The sequence below is a fragment of the Cervus elaphus genome, chromosome 23 (assembly GCF_910594005.1).
Source record: "Cervus elaphus chromosome 23, mCerEla1.1, whole genome shotgun sequence".
In the NCBI taxonomy this organism is placed as follows: Eukaryota; Metazoa; Chordata; class Mammalia; order Artiodactyla; family Cervidae; genus Cervus; species Cervus elaphus.
Window position 1 is genome coordinate 10,248,300 of NC_057837.1, and position 21,755 is coordinate 10,270,054.

Sequence of the window (21,755 nt, forward strand, 5' to 3'; positions counted from 1 at the left end):
TTATTTCCAGAACACTTCCGTCTTTCTCCATAGGTTTTTGGAAGTTGTTTGCAAGGCATTCTGCAAATACTTAGCATGAAGATGCAGACACACACATACACAAGCCTGACAAATGTTATATTTAACATCTGGGATGGCACCTCTTTCCTATCTTCATTACTGGGGAAATGTTTCTGGTGCTCTGTCAAAATAATGTTGAAAAACACCTGGGCACCAGGGAGATACTGTTCCCTTATAAGCCTCAATGCCTTCTTTCTTAGAATCCTTCCCGCTGTCACCCTCCTGCGTCCTCAAAGGATATTGCCAATGGCAGGAGGCCATCAGACTCTCCCGCTATCTGATGTCCAGCCAAGAGCGACTTTGCTTGATTTTAGCCGCTCCTTCTGAGTGCTTGAAGTTGTGACATATCCTTGGGATGGCTAATAAAGAAGTGGCTAGAGGTCTTTCAGAGTAAATCCCTTGCTGTCCTGCAGAAACTATCAAAGACTGACCTAATTAATGAGCCCATAGATCTGTGAGGCACCTCATTTTCAGAGAACAGGCTGTAGAATTCCCTTTCTTGGCTATTTCCCTGGAACAAACATTCAGCAAACGGGAAGAAAGGGCAATTTAAGGCACCACTTTCATTACCTGCTGAAAACACCATGAGCTTATCTCTTCCTGCTGTTGGGCAGCACATTTCTGCTGTAATAGCATTCTTTTTTAATTTTTTTTCATTTATTTTTATTAGTTGGAGGCTAATTACTTTACAATATTGTAGTGGTTTTTGTCATACATTGACATGAATCAGCCATGGATTTACAAGTATTCCCCATCCCGATCCCCCCTCCCACCTCCCTCTCCACCCGATTCCTCTGGATCTTCCCAGTGCACCAGGCCCGAGCACTTGTCTTGTGTTGTGCATTCCTTTTTGTTAAAAGTCGTATCTCTTGTTCAAGGGGCCTGTGGTTGGGCAAGTTGCTTTTGCTCTCTGCAAACCTGCAGAAGGTAAATCAGAATCTCAATCAGATTTTAAGAATAGAGACCCAGTTTTTCAATTCCCAGCTGTGAATTCTTAAAACCCTTTCCCCACCAGTCCTAGCAATGTTTTTTTTTTTCCTGACTTGCTATGTGAAATGGCAAAGTGAAACAGAGTAACTGATGTGATTGTCAGGATAATCAAGCCTCCAGTCAACTTCTACCAGAAAATCCAGATTATTAGGGTCCCCACCTCCTTCCCCGCCCTGATGATTTTGGTAAAGACACAGTTTGTGCAAAAAATACTTGAGTCACAGTTGACTTCGTTCAATGTTCACAGTGTGGTTAAATTCAGCAGTGGTTTTGGCACAGTCAAGTTTTAGAAAACCCTAGCATATTTCATACGCTTAGAAAAGAGGTAAATTGAAGATGCCAGCACTCTTAGCATCATGGGCTCCTGACCCTTGATAAGTGTGGGCATTTATTGTTTCTCAAGTTTACTGGCCGTGCCCACAATTCCATACAGGGAAATAGGAAGCTTCATTCATGTCACATGTAAACAAATCTCTGGAGCGAGTGGGTATTTCAGCTCCGTATGGAGAGAAGACATAGGACCAAGTACTACAAACAAAAAAAAAATCTCATTTCTTCAACAAGCAGCCTTATATATCTGAACGCTGATGGGGGGGGGGGGGTGGCGCAGCAAAGAGAAAGGGAAATCACACAAACTAATACTATTCCATGTTGTACCCTTGAAATACAATTTTTATGACTTAAAGGCCTTTCCACAGTATGGTGTCTTCTCAGCTGTATCACCTAAAAAAACCACAGTGTAGAGGTAATTTAATCAGGAAAATGATCTATTGATCCACACGCTTTATATAACCTACACTCTAACCCATTATTAACAAAGACAGGGAATGTTCCCCAAACCATGATTTAAATATTTTTCTAAATGGAAATGACTTTTCTGTCACCTGTGAACAATTGTTTTAATCATTTTTCTCAAGAGTAAGCTACACTAAAGTCAGTATGGTTGGGAGATAAAAAATGAGCTTGAGCTGTTAAATCTACCCCTCCTTCTCCCCCACCCCATTTCTTCTTACCTTCCCTCTTCCTTCTCCCTATTTGCTGCAGCACGTGAGTTTATTCTGGCCAAACGAACCAGTTGAGATGGGAATGTTAATTTGTTTGAGCCATCCTATGTCAAGCTGGGGAAAAACAATCATGGACTTCCCTCGTGCTTAAAACTCCACGCTTCCAATGCCAGGGGTATGGGTTCAATCCCTGGTAAGGGAACTAAGATCCCACAAGCCCTGTGGTGTGGCCAATAAACTGAATGAAATAAAATTACTTTTTAAAACAATCCCATGCCAGCTTTTAGATTCCCACAAACCCAAGGCGGAAACCTGAGTCGTGGTCCCTGGACCCGCAGTCACTCAGCCCTCGTTAATGCTCTCCTGCGGTTTCTCCTCCCCCTTGTCCCTCTTGCCTCCAGAATGACTTAAGGATCATATAATCTGCTTCTGGATCTTTCCCTGAGCCGGAAGGTACTGGTATCAGTGCCAGCACAAACGGATCAACAGACAAAAGCCTGAGCCTTGACTCCCAAAGACACGAGAGACATGTTGGTTCCCAGAGCCAGCCTCAGCCGGGCTCGGGGGACAGTAGACGTAGAGTGGGTCACCCGGATAGACTGGCAATGCTGGTCTTCCTGCACAAAAAGGCAGGGGGTGCTGGGACCACCCTGGGTAATTGAGTTTCCAAACCCCACTGTTACCTGAAGCAGACAGATAGATAGATGATCGTGGGGAAAGGAACCAACTATTTTGCGTACCAACTGTAAACCAGTATCTTAGAGGAGGTTCCCCAGAAGCTGACCCTGAGATGAGGGTTCATGGACAGTGACTGAAGGAAGAATGACTCCCAGGAGAAGCAGGTGAGGGAGAGAGGGGCAGCAGGACAGGGCAGGAGTTCAACAAGGAGCAAACCCGGCAACGCCTTTGTAGCCTTGGCTTCTGCCTCGTCCCACCTGGGGCTCAGGTGCAGAAAGCGACGTCTTAGGGGCCATAGGGACCCAGTCAAGAAGCTGACTGATCTTCATTAAAGGTTGCAGTGGGGGGATATCACCTCGAGGCAGTTCTGGTTCTCTCTGCCAACCCTTACAGGGACTTTCAGGGCGTTTGGGGCGAGCACCGACTTGATCTGCTGCAGCCCAGCTCCTCACCGTGTGCTCCATTTCACTTCATCCTCACAGCATCCTGTACCTACGGCATCCTTTGTGGGCAAGAGGCAGCTAATCAGGCCTTTGATTTCCTTCTCCACGGCTTCCATGGACCCTGAAACGATGATGTGCGTTAGTGAGACTTTGGTGGGACCAGGGTGACATCTAGTGGTGGACGTGGGGTCTGGCATACAGAGATAAATTTCTAAACTTGAGTCTGCAAGTCAGGGTGTGAGTCTCCTTCACAGCATCCAGAATCACCTCCTGGAATGGACTCGACTACACACTCCACCCTCCCCTCCATCACCCACACTCTTAAAATCTGCCCGTCACACGGCATGGATCAGGGTGGTGTTAATACGCCATTATTGCTCACCTTGTAATCAATTCAACTAATTTAAAAAGTCACACTTTAGGGGAAAGCTGACTTTTCACTTTGACTCATTTTGTATGTTTGCCTTAATGATGGAGCCCTGCAGAGTTTACAGATTGTTTTAGTTGACTTAATTCATTTGTAGGAAGCAGGAATAGCACCTTGAGCTCAGAGAGTAGATGCTTCTCTAGAAAACAGTTAACATGACACCCACTCCCCTGCAGAGGCGTCATGGGGGTGGCTGAAGGCATAGGACTCAATGTCCAAGATCACTTGTTTAATCAAGCGTGGGGGCAGGGAATGCAGTTAGACACCCTGGATTCAAGTAACAAGCTGTCCACAACATCACACAGGAATATGATCAAAGAAAAGAAAAAAGTCTAGATTTCTACTTGAGCTAACAGGGCAGTTCTCTACTGAGCGCATTTTGACCCCATACCTCAATCTTGGAGACACTTGGCGATGTCTGGAGACATTTTTCTTTTTACTGAAGCATAGTTGATTTACGATGCTGTGTTAGTTTCAGGTGTAGAGCAAAATGATTCAGTTTTATAAATACATATGTAAATTTTCAGATTCTTTTCCATTACATCAATAGGTCATTACAAGACATTGAGTGTAGTTCTGTGTGCTATAGAGTAGGATATTTTTTCCAAACTTTATATTTTGTATTGGGGTATAGCCAGTTAACAAAGTTGTGAAAGTTTCAGGTGAATGGCAAGGGACTCTGCCACACATATACATGTATCCCTTCTCCCCCAAAGTCCCCTCCCACCCAGACTGCCACATAACATTGAGCAGAGTTCCCTGTGCTGTACATTTTATCTATTTTATATAGAGTAGTTTGTATCTGCTAATCCCAAACTCCTAATTTATCCTTTCCCCACCCACTTCTCCATTTGGGAACTATGTGAGTCTGTTCTGTGTGAGTCTGTCTCTGTAAGTTGATTTGTATACAGAGACATTTTTGATTGTCACAAGTGGATGGGGACACGACTGGCCTCTAGTGGGTAGAGGCCAGTAATGCTGCTAAACATCCCATTAGACGCCAAGAAAGCCCCAGCGGAGAGTGAGCCAGAGCCAAAGGGCAATAGCATCCAGGTTAAGAAAGTCTACTGTAAGGGGTGATATTCATCAGTAAATGAACGTTGAAGGAATAATAAATCCTAGGAAAGCCTAAGCAATGATCTGGTCCGAGTTCAGCCAGGCGTTTTTTTTTTTTTTTTTCCTAAGCAACCATTGGGTAGAGCTGGATACCTGAGAAATGGGTACACGCCTTCCAGCGACAGGACACGGCACAGAGAACCTCCGTTTTGCAATGCGCCTGTTACAGATGACCATCAGCAGATTCCTTTCTCGATGATTTTAAACACAGTCCTTCTGCTTCATGCAGCTAGCTATGCGCGCCCCAGCTCCCCGTGTAACATTCCGCCAAACGCCTTCATCAGCTCGGGAAGGGCTCAGGGCTAGTGAAGGGCTGAGGCATGAGGAGGGCTGCAGGCTATCTGCGTTTCTTCCAGCACTTATTTTCACTCCTGGAGGACTAGGAGACTGCTTGATTGCTTTTCCAACAGCTATCATGTCCTCCTAGCTTTACAGCTTCTTCCAAAAGATGATTACAGTGTTCTATTATTTTTCAAGCAAAAACAGCACTCCCTTACCCCTCGGTAATATATGCACTGTCAATTTCAACAGCGCTAGCTGCCTTTACCTGACATGGATCTCTTTTCCCCTTTATTTCCCCTCCTTTGCCGTTGCCACCCTGTTTAACCTTTCTGGGGAGAGCTTCCTAGGCACACAATTATATTTACAGAGTCTCTGTACACTTGCGGATACAATTAAAATTTAAACAGTGAACATTTAGCTTAATGTTGACATTTCTCATTCCTTAGAGGAGGAATTTACTTAAACATTAATAACTAAATGTGCAAGGGACTTTCCAAGCTGAGAAGGGGAGAAAGGTACACCATGCAGCTCTCATCTGTTAGAATTGTGGGTTTGTTTAAAAATGATATGCAATTGGAGACCTACTTTCACTTTTCACTTTCATGCATTGGAGTAGGAAATGGCAACCCACTCCGGTATTCTTGCCTGGAGAATCCCAGGGACGGGGGAGCCTGGTGGGCTGCCGTCTATGGGGTCGCACAGAGTCGGACATGATCAAAGCGACTTAGCAGCAGCAGCAGCAGCTGAATTTGAAACTGGTTACTTTATCTCATAGTGGAAGCATATACAAATGTAGACTTCTGAACAAAATCCAAACTTAACCTCTGCTTGTCTTGGCTCATGGCTTGAAGGGGCTGGTGTGATTTTTTTTTTTTTTTGAAGTTGCTATTGAATTTAAATTTAAAAGAAGGAAAACAGTCCTGCCCATCTCTGTAAAAGCTCCTGCTTTCATGTGACAGAGTACTACAATTTTTAAAATTGACAATCTGAAAAGAAGGAAAGCAAAAGAAGGCTGAAATACATACTAGGAGCTGGAATTTGGGTTTGGGTCCTCCAAATCCTATACTCTTGCACCTTCTCCCCTCCTGAGATTCCTACCAAGGGAGGGGTATCCACAAGGTGAAAGAACCAAGTGAGTGGCAAAATATCAGCTCAGTTGACCACTGGGCAAGCATCCAAAGCCTGGAGAAGGAAATGGCAACCCACTCCAGTACTCTTGCCTGGAAAACGCCATGGATGGAGGAGCCTGGTGGGCTGCAGTCCATGGGGTCGCAAAGAGTCGGACATGACTGAGCCACTCACACTACCACTTTTTTACTTTCAAGCATCCAGTGATGCCCGCATCTCCTCATACAGGGCTTCTGCACCATAGGCAGGGTTGAAGAGCGAGGCTCAGATGGGCAGCCAGGTTTCCACATTCTTGCTTCCTCGAGTCCTGGTCGCCTGGGTCTGTGGCACAGCATTCAACTGACTGTGTGGACAAATGGTGGAGCCCCCTCAACTTTGATGGAGGAGTCACAACAATAGACAGGAAGAAAAGCAGGTACTCCTGACACCTGCTCTGTGACATCTGCATCTCTTTGCATGATGGCCTTTTTGGTCAGCTGAATTTGCTCTACACTTCCAGGCAGTCTGGATGTACCAGAGGCTTGACACCCCCTAGAAGGATCCCTTGGGCTTCCCTGGTGGTTCAGTGGTAAAGAATCCACCTGCAATGCAGGAGACGCAGGTTCAATCCCTGGGTTGGGCAGATCCCCTGGAGGAGGGCATGGGAACCCACTCTAATATTCTTGCCTGGAGAATCCCATGGACAGGGGAACCTGGTGGGCTATAGTCCATAGGGTCATAAAGAATCAGAAATGACTGAATCAAGTTAGCACGCAGGCCCACGGAAGGATCCCTTAACCAGTGACTGAAAGCGTTGGTGTATTGTTTATCAGCACCTCACCCTTGGAGGGGATAACTCCTAGCTGAATCTGCCAGAGGTTCCGAGTGAAACTGAGGTCCAGGTGCCTACAGGGATGACTGCCTTGATAACACACACTTCGTGGCTGTCTCTTCTTCTCCCCTGTCACTTTCCCACTCCCCTATCTTGATCCCTGGAATCACCTCTCTAAGAAATTACATCCATTCCTATCCTTGTTTCTGGGTCTGTTTCTCGGGGAAACCAAATCCAAGACAAAAAGGATAGACAACCAGTTCCATCCTCAACAGGCACACCCTCTCCAGAGAAGCCGGAAGCAAAACTGAATGTGAGAAAGCCTGGCGTGCAAAGATGCAGGAGATGAAAAAGAAGGAGCTGGAAGAGCCACATGTCTTATAAGCCCAGCGGTCCTCATGCAGGAGTAGGGCTTGGCGCAGTGAGTGTCTTGCCATCTGACACTCAGATTTACAATTACTCCTCCACTAAGGAGAGATGGCGGAAGACAGGGTGGTAGAAGGTTGGGATTCTTCCCTTCAGGTTCCAGCCCAGCCCACTCCTAAACAGAGAAGAGCCAAAATAGCTTCCCCTCCCAACAGCTCAGCTTTGTCCCAAGCTATTCCCACTTCAGAAGGGCAAGCATTCTAAGCTGTCCATGGTCAGAACTCCCCATAAGCTCCCATCCCTGCAGGGAAGACAGAATACTATTTGACTTTCAGACCTGCATCACTTTCAGATTCATCATGGAAGGACTTACTATTCAAACAAGATAGTTCTTTAATTTCTCCTCTTCCTGGTATTAACACGACTCGGAGCTACGAAAAACCTGTAGTGAAGCCTTTGGAGTGTGTTTTATTAAAAGGTAAGATGATGCTTGAAGCAAAGGTTAGGCAAACACTGGCTTAACGCCCTCGTACTCCACAGGCAGGGAACATTTTCTCAGGTCGGGAAGCTGAATAAAATGGCCGCTAGGTTAAGAAAGGTCTTTACTTAAAGGGCAAACCAAAATATAATGAGAAAGATAAAAACAGCTTGAAACAGGTATTTAAAAAAAAAAAAAAAGTAGGAGGAGAAGACTGGTTTTAAGTGGAAATCTGTTTCTTCTTTCAAAGTCCCAAAAGTGCATGTGTCTGTTTTAGAAAGACAATTATTCTCAAAGATGAAAGTGTAATTGAAGGAGTGCAGTTAGATTGGTCCTCGGCACAGCCTCAAATTTAAACAGGAAAAAAGCTCCCAAGGCCCCCTTCCCAGCACAACCCAGCTAAGTGCCATGGCACCTGTTCCCAGTTCCAGATTGCCAGACCTGGGTCCTATCTCCCCAGGGGACAGGTGGACTGGGGATTAGAGCAGCCGCTCTTAAACCTGTTATGGGCCAGAAACTTGACATTTCACAGGTACACTAGCACAGGTGCTTTTCTGCCCGAGGAAGGAATGGCTAGCAGCTTGCAGGGGAAGACACCCAGGTGTGAGAAACTCCGGTTTTCTTAGTGTTAAGTATGATACATCACCAGGCCTTGAAGAAGTCACAATACACATTTGTCCAAGGACCAAGTGAAAGAAGAGGCCGGGATGCTGTTTGGCGCTTTCCCGAGCCTCTGACCACACTCTCCACAACAGGAAGTTCCAGCACCTTTCCTCATCTTCACCTGATTTAATCAAAGCCGCGCAGAAGCTTGTTGGACTTGTTACCTGTTATAAAAATAATGTTCTGACATACCCGGATTTAACAAATGGTTTTGCCTCTCTGAGATTTATGGTGGGCAGTTAATTTTTCCTAGATTCACTGGTGCTTGTTAAATTTTTGAAACACTGCTTCGTGCTTTGCTGTGCTCAGTCATGTCCGACTCTTTGTGACCCCATGGACGATAGCCCACTGGGCTCCTCGGTCCATGGGATTCTCCAGGCAAGAATACTGGAGTGGGCTGCCAGGCCTTCCTCCAGGCGAACTTCCAGACCCAGGGATCGAACCCGAGCCCTCTGCATCGCCTGCATTGCAGGAGGATTCTTTATCACCGAGCCATCAGGGAAGCCTGAAATACTGTTTTACTGGTTGGTATGTAGTCGCTGCCCTGAAGCTCTTTGAATGTCCTTTCATGGCCACCCTCCCCTCACAGCTCCTCCCCTGGGGTCACCAGGACCTCCAACAGTTACAAATTTAATGCCCGGAACCGGATCTGTCCTCAGGACTCTGCTCCCTTCTGAGGGCTGCGGCACAAATTTAGCGGGACTCCCCTCTCTGCACTTCCCTTCTCTCTGGGATCTGGCTCTTCAAGTCCCCACTGCCTCATTGGCTCTCTGATAGCTCAGGCATATTCCATATATTTTCTGCAGCTTTTCTGGTTGTTCTTGGTGAGAGTGTTGGTGAGCAATAAGCCAGTCTATCACTGCTAGAAGCAGGAATCATCTGTGGACTTTTTATGTAAAATAGACAAATTACTATCCGACAAGCTACTGGGAGTTTGGTTATTTGCAGCCCGATGAATTTGTAACTAATAAGCACTGCTGGACTTTCCTGGTGGCGCAGTGGGTAAGAATCCACCAGCCAGTGGAGGGGACACAGGTTTTATCCTTGGTCCAGGGAGATTCCACATGCCATGGAGCAACTAAGCCCCTTGCCACAACTACTGAGCCCACAAATGCGGCAACTACTGAAGCCCTCGCACCTAAAGCCTGTGCTTCGCAACAAGAGAAGCCTGCAGACCTTAACGAAGATTAGGCCCTGCTCACTGCAACTAGAGAAAGCCCGCACAAAAACAATGAAGACCCGGTGTAGCCAAAACTAAAATAAGCAAGTAAATAGCATTGCTAGGACCCTGCTATGTGTGTGATGCAAGCTCACTTGAGCTTTGTGACAACTTTGGCATGTGGGCTAAAGGAAGGGGACTGAGCAGGCTGCTTGACGGGAATAAAGAATTATAAAGAGTCTTGGAATAAGTAAGTACTTCAGGGTGATCAGAGAAAGATAACTTAGGTTTCTTCATTCTGAAAAAAAGGGAAGAGATCCATTAAATGTACTAACAGGATGAAAGGGTTATTAGAAAGAAAACTTTGGAAACGGCTGAGTGGTAATATTTCTAAGCCAGTTAATAAGATGCTGGAAACCCAAGAGGAAGGCATTTCGTCTTAGCTTTGCCATTAAGCACAAAGCCCAAACTTTCGGCACATGATTTATAACCCTGGGAGCTCTGCAGATTTCATTAAAAAGTGCTAAATAAAGCCTGACACTCTCTCCCAAGGTGTCCCATGGCCCAGAATATGGAGAGATAAGGGGCTTTTTCCAAGGTCAGACTCCAGACAGCAGGGAGTCATGAATATGAGTAGGTTAAAGGAAAAGCACAGTACACACACACACACACACACACACACACACACACACACCCCACACATGATATGGGCAGTTGGTAGGAATAATCTATCTAATAATCTATCTAATATCTATCTATCTAATAATCTAATATCTAATCTAATATCTAATAATCTATCCTTCAGTGAAGGATTGTATTTTCCAAACATGGTTCCATTATCATGTCCCACTTGCTCCACATACTCTTCTTTCAATGGACATAGATTCTCCTCGATCAAGGGGTGGGTCTCTGTTCCTCCTTCACTTTGCACCCAGGTGGTAGAAGGATGCTATGTGACTTCCAAAAATAGGTCATAAAGAGCAACATTGCTTTCACTGGCCCATTTGGGATCCTTGACCTGGGATTCCTGTTACCAGTCACATGCAAAGGCCACAAACCCAGCCTTGACCACCCATCACCAATATGGGTGTATGAGCAGCGGCAGCCACGTGTGTGAGCAAGGTTTCAGAGAATTCCAGCCCCCAGCCTTTGAGCAGATCTAGGGACTCAAACGCAGAGATGTGCTGTCCCCATCGAGCACTTCCCCAACTGCAGGCTTATGGGCAAGCAAAATGTTGTTTTGGACCACGAAGTTTAAGAGTGGGCTGTTGGGACTTCCCTGCTGGTCCAGTAGTTAAGAATCTGCCTTGCAATGCATGGGACACTGGTTCGATCCCCAGTCCGGGAGGATTCCACATGCCACGAGCAACTAAGCCTGTGCGTCACCACTACTGAGCCCAAACTCTAGAGCCGGAGAGGCACAACTACTGAGCCCATGCCCTGCAACTACTGAGCCCATGTCCTGCAACTACTGAAGCCCAAATGCCCAGAGCTTGTGTCCACAACAAGAGAAACCACTGCAATGAGAAACCCACACACCGCAATGAAGAGGAGCCCCTGCTCGCTGCAACTAGAGGAAGCCCTCACACAGCAACGAAGACCCACCACAGCCAGCAAATAAATAAGTAAATCTTTTTTTTTTTTGAATTTTTTTTTTTTTAAGAGAGGGTTGTTACACAGCAATAGCGAGCCCTCCTTCCTCCATTGCTCTGAGTGGTAATGCTTGCAAGAGTTGCTCAAATCTCTCTCACAACAGAGAATGTACCCAAAGAGACAGGGTTTACCAAATGCATGAGCTGATCCAAATGGACCCACGAAGGCAAAGTTCCGGGTCTTAACAAAGCCTCAACTTGGCGTGAGGTGTTTCCTTACTGGAATGATTGGCAGAAATGCCAACCTCAGCCTTTTAATGATCCTGGGTTTAGTTTCCTTGTTGGTGGCTTTATCAAGAAAAAATTAAATATAAAGCAGTGAACGGCTATTTGAGAGAGACCACCAGCTGATTCCCTAGATCTGTGTTTTCCTTCCTTCAGTAGCAAGTTCCTAAATCATAGCAGCATACAGACCACTCAGGATGAAGGTTCCTGTTGTAAACCTGTGGGACCCGTGCCCCTCCCCTGTCCTCCATCTAATCTCAGCGTAGCTGTGGAGACAGGGCCACACACCGGTCTCCTTAACTGTTTTCTTCTCTATGCCATATTCATTTTCCTTCTCTTCCTTTTTAATTGAAGTAAAAATTTGTACCACTTAAAATCCAGTTTTAATAATCATTTTAAAGTGTACAATTCGAGGGTTTTTTTGGGTTTTTTAGTATATTCACAATGTTGTACAACCATAATTACTATCTAGTTCCAGAGGATATCAACCAAAAAGATACCCTGTACCAATTAAGCAGTAACTTCCCATTTTGCCCTGCCCCCAGCCTTTGGCAAACACTAATCTGCTCTGTGTCTCTACGGATTTGCCTCTTTTGGACATTTTCTATAAATGAAATTGTATAATATGTAGCATCTTTTTGGTCTGTTTTTTTCACTTGATATTTCCAAGGTCCATCAGTGTTATAGCATATATAAGTATTTCATTTCTTTTACAGGTTGCATGATCTCCCATTGTGCAGTTATACCACATTTTGTCTATTTGTGGATTAGTTAATAGACATTTAGATTGTTTCCACCTTGGGGCTATTATGAATAATGACAGTATTAACATTCACGTGCACATTTTGTGTGGAACATGTTTTCATTTCTCTTAGGTACAAACATAGTGGAATTGCTGGGTTTTATAGTAATACTATAACTTTTTGAGGAACAGTCAAAATATTTTTCACAATAGATGTATCATTTAACTTTCTCACCAGCAATGTACTAGGATTCCAATTTCTCTTCATCCTTTCCAATACTTACTATTGCTATTATTTTTGTATTTGCATATGAAATAATATTTCAATTTCCCACTTTCCTTTTCTGGGAAAATTATTTAAAATAACCACTTAGAGTTGAGCCAGAGAAAAGTCTGTTACTTCCATCACAACCAGTTTGTAAGTAACAAGTGCTGGCTGCCCTGCTCTCTAATTCTGGCTCAAGTGGAAGACTGCCCTTCCCCTAGTTCATTGTGTCCCTGGCCCCATTTCTGGGATTTGTAAATAATAAATCTTGTAACTTTACTTTCTTTATGTGAGTATATTGACACTGTGCTTTCAGTCAAAATGACTCTGGGGTTTTCACGTCCTCAGAATGGGTACCTGGATGCTGAGGGAGCTACTTGCCAACCCACTTTGTGCCTCCTTGTTCAGCAGGTCATGATCTGTGTATTTCCATATAAAAAAACAAATAAGTAAATTTTATTTATTTACTTATTTTTGGCGGTGCTGGTTCTTGCTTTCTGCTTGGGCTTCTCTCTAGTTGCAGGGATTGGGTGCTACTCTGGTTTCGGTGCACGGGCTTCTCAGTGGGGGGCTTCTCTTGCTACAGAGCACAGGCGCTAGGGCCCAGGGGCTTCAGTAGTGGTGGCTCAGGGCTCAGTAGTTGGGGTTCCCAGGTTCCTGCACACAGGCTCAATAGTTGTGGCGCCGTGGCATGTGGGATCTTCCTAGACCAGGGATTGAACCGTGTACCCTGCATTAGCAGGCAGATTCTTTACCACTGAGCCACCAGTGAAGCCTGTGATCTGTGTATCCTTAACACAAATTGGGTTACCAGCACAATTTCCTCCCACGACTTTTAGTGTGAGCTAGAAGTCCACATTTATTCTTTTGCATGTGGCTATTCAGTTGCCCCAGAAACATTTGTTGAAAATAATATTATTTCCCCCATTGAATAATCTTGGCACTTTTATTGTAAGTCAAGTGACTATAGATGGATCCATCATAGATCAATTGACTATAGATGGATGAATAATCTTGGCACTTTTATTGGAAGTCAATTGACCATAGATGGATCCATCATAGATGGATGAGTTTTATTTCTGAACTCTCAATTTTACTCCATTGATCTGTGTATCTATCTTTATGCCAGCAACACAGTTTTGATTAGCATCTTTACAGTGAATTTTGAAATCAGGAAGTCTGAGTCCTCCAACTTTGTTCTTCTTTTTTCAAGATTATTTTAGCTATTTGGGTTATCTTACAATTTCATAAAGAATTTAGGGTTAGTTTATTTCTGCAAAGAAAAAGAAAAGGCAGTCAGAATTTTGAAGGAATTAAATGGAATCTATAGATCAATTTTTGGAGAATTGCCATCTTAAGAATATTAAATTTTTTCAATTCTTGACCATGAGTTTTCCCATTTATGGAGTTTTTCTTTAATTCCTTTAGACAAAATCTCATAATTTCAATGTAAAGTTCTTGCAGTTCTGGGATAAATTTATTCCTAAGTATCTGTTGTTTTTGATGCTACTATAAATGGAATCATTCTCATAATTTTTGGTTTGCTCATTGCAAGTAAATAAAATTGATTTTATATATTGATCATATGTCCTGCAACTTGCCAAACTCATTTTTAGTTCAAACAGTTTTTTCGTGAATTTTTAAGAAATGTTTTCTATATATAAGATTATATCTTCTGCAAAAAGAGATAGTTTTACTTTTTTCTAATCTGGATATGCCTTTTATTTTTCTTGCCAAATTGCACTGGTTAGAACTTCCAGTACATGTTAAATAGAAGAGGTGAGAGTAGATGATATTTGTCTTTTTCCTGATCTTAGGGGGAAAGCATGCATTTTATCCACCATAAAGCATGATGTTAGCTGTGAGTTTTTCATTGATGCCCTTTATTAAGTTAGTGACTCTAAGGTATTTTTTGGAGCACAATATTGATTGAACACCTACTGTGTGTGCCATGTACTCTTTAGGCCCTAAGAAAATAATGGTGGGGGAGTTCCCTGGCAGTCCAGAGGTTAAGATTCCATGCTTTCACTGCCATAGACCAAGGTTTGATCCCTGGTCAGGGAACTAAGATCCTGCAGGCTGCAAAGTGCAGCCAGAGAAGAAAGATAGAAAATAATGGTGGGAGAAGAAAAGAACCTGTCAGGAAGCATTTAACAGGAGGCTTCTTGTGTGCTGTTATGGATCTGTCAGGAAACCTTTGGCCCTTATTAATTCCTGAATATTCAGGAATTAAGAGGATAGGCACGCCTTTCCTGGGGCTGAGGAATCCAGGTATTTCCTTTGTTAGTTTCTCATTATGGTGATAAGTACCCACTTCTCTCTTGAATAGGGATTGCCTTGGGTTTTGTAAGTCTGGAATTTTAATCTTTATCTTTGCAGAGAATAACTACAGTATATATGTCCACGCCATGTTGATTAAAACACCTTTACTCCATCAGAGCTTTGGTCCCCATGTCTTTCTTTCTTTTTTCTCTCTCTCTATCTCTATCTATTTCTGGCTGATTCCCTGGAGCCCGGAAGCTGGCTGCGTAACCCAGGGAATATTAGCCTCTTCTTTCACTCTCTCATCATCGACTCCGGACCACCAGGTTCCGGTCCATTAAAGGACCAACAGAACCCAAGGGAATGGGGTGTGGGGGGAAATGGATGAAGGATTAAGAGGAACAAACCTCCAATTATAAAATAAATAAGCCACGAGAATGTATTATACAGCATAAGGAATATGGTCACTAATATTTTACTAATTTATATAGGGACGGACGAATACTAGACTTATTGTGGTGATCATTCCACAATATATACAAATGTTAAGTCACCATGTAATACTCCTGAAACTAAAACAACCATTTGTTGTTTACTCACTAAGTCATGTCTGAGTCTTTGTGACCCCATGGACTGTAGCATGCCAGGCTCCTTGGTCCGTGGGATTTTCCAGGCAAGAATCCTGGAGTGGGTTGCCATTTCCTACTTCAGGGGATCTTCCTGACCCAGGGATCAATCCAAATCTCTTAGGTCTCCTGCATTAGAAGGAGGGTTTTTTACCACTGACCCACCTGGGAAGCCCTGCTTTGTTATCAGTTTTCCATGAATTACAGAGTTATAAACTAGTTAAAAATCAATGATAGGCAGAGACAACTCAGAAACAATTTCTGGAAGAACACTCTAGAACTTCCCTTTCCATGCCAAAGTCTTTCCCAGTTTTATCAAGTAACATTCAATAAATAGTCATTCAATGAATGGATAGTGAACTACAAACAAAGGGAAAACATATTTCAAGGACAGTGTGATCAGCCATGTCAAACACTGCTGTGAGCATGGTGAGACTTGGGACCTGGTCACTGGGTTTGGTAACATGAGGCTTTAGTATGATTCTGCTGCTGCTGCTGCTAAGTCACTTCAGTTGTGTCCAACTCTGTGCGACTCCACAGATGGCAGCCTATCAGGCTCCTCTGTCCCTGGGATTCTCCAGGCAAGAATACTGGAGTGGGTTGCCGTTTCCTTCTCCAATGAATGCATGCATGCGTGCTAAGTTGCCTCAGTCGTGTCCGACTCTGTGCGATCCCATAGACAGCAGTCCACCAGGCTCCTCTGTCCACGGGATTCTCTAGGCAAGAACACTGGAGTGGGTTGCCATTTCCTTCTCCAAGTATGATTCTAGGGGGAGTCAAAGCCCAGTCAGAGTAGGTTCAAAGACAAACAGAAACTGAGCAAGTGGAGGGAAATAGACCACTCTTTGGGAGTAGTTTTACTATAAAGAGCAGAGAAATGGGGGCAAATGAGGTCAAGATAAGGTGTTTTAAAGGACAAGAGGCATGGGTATGGTCAAGGGAACTCAGTAAAGAACGAACAAAAGAGGGCACAATTGGGAAAGGAAAGTTCAATAGTATTTATTCATTGCAATGGGGGAAGGAGACCATTGTGCAAGTTGAGAATTGCCTGAGATTGAAGAATGGACAACTATTCGTATCCATCTGATGGATACCAGCATGGTAACTGGAAGTTTTATTTCTTGTCTCTGAAATAAAACAAAAACAAACCCGAAGTCTAAAGACTACTTAACCACAGCCTCCAGACACATCTTGAAGAACCATTATAAGAGGTGGCTAAGCCAGCTTTATGTGGTAGTGGTCATCCCACCCCCACCAGGTGACGGTGCTGCGTAATATGGTAACTACCAGCCACAGGCAGCTACTTAAATGTAAATTAATTAAAATTAAATATAATAAAATTTTTTCAGCTCCTCAGTTGCACTAACTATATTGCTTGCACTCAATAGCCACATGGAGTCAGTGCTACTGCATTGGACAGCACACAAGTAGAATTATTTACAGCATTGCATAAAGTTCTATTGGATAGCACTGGTCTATGAGAATTGGTGGAGGGAAAGCAGCTAGAGTAGGGGGTTCTCAGCCTACATGGAGAATGCTATTACATTCCTCCATGCTGTTGTCTCATCGATTCCCCCCAGTTACATGTTTGCATGTGCCTCAATCTGCTGCTCTTCTCTGGGCTGATCTGAGCAGGAAAAAGGAACTGGAGAGACATGGCAAGAAGCAGACAGATGTCAAGGAGGAAGCAGTCAGACAGTAATGGAGAGGCTTTCTCTTCCAACTGTTACAGGAAAACAGCGACTCCTTCCAGGCCCCCCACAAAAACAGTGGGCTCCTGTCTAATACTCAGAAATGAACTGTCTGAAGAGACACATGGGCTAACAAAGCAAGAGACTTTATTGAGAAGGGGTGCACGGGTGGAGAACAGCAGACTAAGGGAACCCAGAAGAACTGCTCTGCCACGTGGCTTGCAGTCTTAGGTTTTATGGTAACGGGGTTAGCTTCTGGGTTGTCTCTGGCCAATCACTCTGACTCAGCGTCCTTCCTGGTGGTGCATGCGTCACTCAGCCAAGATGGATTCCAGCTATAAGGATTTGGGGATGTTGGTAGGACATCTGGACTTAAGTCTCCTCTCTCCTTCTGATTTTTCCCAAACTGTTCTGGCTGGTGGTAGCTTGTTAGTTTTGCATTCCTTACCAGGACCTCTTGTTTAAGATAACTCGTGCAAGTGGTCATTATGGTGCCTGGCCAGGGCAGGTGGTTTCAGTCAGTGGGTCCCCTAACAAAGGGCTATAGCTAATATTCTGAGCCATATCTTGTGAGCTGTCTGATAGATACTGAAACCCCCACCAAGTGGAAAAAGTTAACTACATGACGACCAGGCTGTAGCCATGACATAAGCTTCCACAATCCCAAGAACTGGCCTCAAGGAAATGGGAACAAACTAACCCTGGAACCAAAGATTAATTGTACATAAAACAATCAAGATGACACTGATCAGCCCACTGATGATTTCAAGCTGACTGTCAGAGCTGACTGTGCTACTTCTGCATGTAGCCCTATCTTTTTGTGTATTAAATCTCTTGCCACTGACTGTTAGTGGGTGGGGGGTAGGGGGGGCAGTGGCGGTTAGTTGGCCTTTGGACAGGAGTCCACCCTCCCATCCCCCTTACTCCTGCTTGCCGGCATCCAAAATAAAGCAAACTTCTCTTTCCATCAAACCTGCCTCTTCATTGGCTTTTGAGCAGTGAGCAGCCAGACCCCCACTTTCAGTAACACTACTACCTACTCTGATGCAAAACTCCTATGTGTCCTAACTACCCCCTCGTCTCCTCAGAGCAGTTCTCTGGGGGTTACTTGAGATGCTGCCTTCCAGGCTTGAAGTCCTAAAAATTTCAAGCCAATTAAAACATAACTCTCAACTTTTAGGTTATGAATAATTTTTTAGTTGACATAAGCAACTCCATTTGGGGGCTGTTGTCTTGTTGTTAAGAGTCCTCAAACAAGAAGCCCTATGCTTCATCTGTAAAACTAGGCAGGAAGAAGAAAACCAAACATACAAATGGGTCCATTATGCATTAGCCAGAAAGGAATGTCCAGAGACTACCACCTCCACAGACCAGGGGCCATACTCTGCTCTTCCCGCATAATGACTCATTCTCACAAAGTCAGCTAGTCACCAAGTCTGTAAGGAAAGCTGAGCACCGAAGAACTGATGCTTTTAAACTGTGATGTTAGAGAAGACTCTTGAGAGTCCCTTGGACTGCAAAGAGATCAAACCAGTCAATCTGAAAGGAAATCAGTTCAGAATATTCATTGGAAGGACTGATGCTGAAGCTCCAATACTTTGGCCACCTGATGTGAAAAGCTGACTCATTAGAAAAGACCCTGATGCTGGGAAAGATTTAAGGCAGGAGAAGGGGACAACAGAGGATGAGATGGTTGGATGGCATCACTGACTCGATGGACATGAGTTTGAGCAAACCCTGGGAGATGGTGAAGGACAGGGAAGCCTGGCATGCTACAGTTCATGGGGTTGCAAATAGCTGGGCAGAGCTGAGCAACTGAATAACTGTGTTGGATCCAACAGATGGGATGTAAAAGACAAAAGGAAAGAACTGCTGGAAAGATGTCCCTAACTAAGGGCAGGAATCTAGTAAACAGTTAAAGGGCTGGCCACAGAAGCCAGCAGGGATGGCTCATTTAAGCTTATCAGGCAGGGTAGGTAGGTACACCTGATGATAATGGTAGATGTCTCAGGAGCCTGAGATTCCCTTCCGGTTGTTTCTATCTTACCCCTATTAACTGAGCAATACCCCCATTCCAAGAAAACCTTTAAACCACAGGGAAAGCCTCTTTTTTTTTTTTTTTAAGTATTTATTTGTCTTTGTCGTGGCACACAAGATCTTTCATTGCAGCTAGAGAGCTCCAGAGCATGAGGGCTTAGTTCCCTGACCAAGGATCGAACCCACGCACCCTGCTTTGGAAGGTGGATTCTTAACCACTGGACCACCAGGGAAGTTCCAAGCCTCTCTTTCAAGGTCATGGGATTGTAATGAACTTGTTCAGCAGAGGTGGGTGGGAAGGGTCTGGAAAGCCTTTTCCAGACCCTGGGGAAAATCTTTCCCTAGGATAGAAAAGACAGGATCAATGTTGGCCAGCAGCAGTTGCACACCAGTGGTACCATTCTGTAGGGTGCAGGAGAAACAAGCATTACAGTTTGGTTTTCACTTTGTGCTTCTTGATCAAGTCTCACAATTACTAATCTTTTCAGACCTTGCTTCCTGAAAATATGAAAATATCTTCTAGCTACTAGTGTTAATTGTGTCAAGCTGACCAGATAAGGAATGTACTGATATCCTGAGGCTCATTTATAATGAGGAGCCTTTCTATTTCAGCACCTTAAAACAGTACAGGAAAATTCACTGGTTCACAAACATCAACTGCAACATCCTAAAACCTGGAGACATTTAACTACAAGAACTTAAGTTGTCAGGTTACTGAACCTGGCCGTCACCTCCCTCTAAGCACCCAAGTTAGACAGGTCATGGAATGCCATTAGAGTACTTGTCACAAACAGAAACGTGTCAAAAACCTCGACCCCTCAACGCATTAAGTCAAGAGGACTGATGATACAGTATACTGCTGTACCTTCTCTGACTCTGGATTTGTGCCTAAGTCAATAAACTATATGAACATCAGAAAAAGGTGGGGGTGGGGGGAAGCTGGGGACTTCCCTGGTGGCGTCTGCCTACAATGTGGGAGACCTGGGTTCAATCCCTGGGTCAGGAAGATCCCCTGGAGAAAGAAACGGCAACCCAGTCCAGTACTCTTGCCTGGAAAATCCCATGGACGGAGAAGCCTGGTAGGCTACAGTCCATGGGGTCGCAGAGTCAGGACTCAGCGACTTGACTTTCTTTTCCCTGTGGGCCCAGTGGTTAGGACTCCGAGCTTCCACTGCAGGGGGCGCCAGTGGCTCCCTGGTTCGGGAACTAAGATCCCTGCTTGCGGCTCCCAGCGGCCAAAAAAGAATCCTAAAAACAACTCTGCTCACAAAATCTGTGGCCCTGTTCTGGTCACTGATGACGACCACGTAATCCAAATTTCGGCGAAATTACCCAACAGAGACAATTTAGACAGAAGACTTCAGAACTCAGTTCTAAGATCCTTATTCTGGTAGCTCAAAGAGTAACCAATTGTTGCTGTCCTTCTGGAGGTTTAACAGACTCTTTAGGTCCCTCAGCCTCTGGCTATACCAGAAAATCATCCAGATGGAAGGCAGCCAGCGACCAGAAAATGCAAGGATTCGGGAAAAGCTACCAAAGTGGACAAAACGTCGGGCAGACACTACAGAGCCCTTGGTGTTCAGGCAAAGCAGTCAAATGAGGGCTCCAAGACCCAGGTTACACCTTTTCAATTCGTCCCCCAAATCTGAACCTGGGTCCTGCCATCCGGCAGGGTAGGCACCCTACGACTGGGCCAGACGTACCCAGCACGGAAAGTAAGTGCGCACCACAAGGGGATAAACGACCCCCGCTCCATCTTTCCCCCGTCTGGTGCTGGTTCTGACGGAGCCGCAGACTCGGAACCACACACGCTCCCACCCGACTCCGGCCACGCGCGGAGCCGCCCGTGACGCACGCGCCACGACATGGGGTTTCCGACCCCAAAAGCCCCTCGATCTGCCTCTTCCCCGGCGCCCGCAAGTTGCAGAAAACCTCCCCCGGATAGTCACGAGGTTCTCCTCACCTAAGGAGGGCAAAATGAGAAGAGTTAAGCAGTTCAGTTCAGTCGCTCAGTCCGGTCAGACTATGCGGCCCCATCACTCCAGGCCTCCCTGTCCATCACCAACTCCCAGAGTTTACTCAGACTCATGTCCATTGCGTCAGTGATGCCATCCATCATCTCATCCCCTGTCCTCCCCTTTTCCTCCTGCCCTCAATCTTTCCCAGCATCAAGGTCTTTTCCAATGAGTCAGTTCTTCGCATGAGGTGGCCAAAGTATTGGAGTTTCAGCTTCAGCATCAGTCCTTCCAATGAACACCCAGGACTGATCTCCTTTAGGATGGACTGGTTGGATCTCCTTACAGTCCAAGGGACTCTCAAGTCTTCTCCAACACCACAGTTCAAAAGCATCAATTCTTCTGCGCTCAGCTTTCTTTATAGTCCAACTCTCACATCCATACATGACTACTGGAAAAACCATAGCCTTGATGAGACAGACCTTTGTTGACAAAGTAATGTCTCTGATTTTTAATATGCTATCTAGGTTGGTCATAACTTTTCTTCCAAGGAGTAAGCGTCTTTTAATTTCATGGCTGCAATCACCATTTGCAGTGATTTTTGAGCCCAAGAAATTAAAGTCAGCCACTGTTTCCCCATCTATTTGCCATGAAGTGATGGAACCGGATGCCATGATCTTAGTTTTCTGAATGTT

The 21,755-nt window shown here is 44.8% G+C and overlaps 1 long non-coding RNA gene across 1 annotated transcript; it reads right to left on the reverse strand.

Annotated features, from left to right (window-relative positions):
• Positions 1-850: 850 nt before the first annotated feature.
• On the reverse strand, positions 851-21,261 carry LOC122682006. The gene is made up of 3 exons (XR_006337186.1): positions 21,069-21,261; positions 2,990-3,296; positions 851-978 (listed from the first exon to the last, which is right to left on the reverse strand). It is a non-coding gene; the product is annotated as an uncharacterized LOC122682006 (long non-coding RNA).
• Positions 21,262-21,755: the final 494 nt, after the last annotated feature.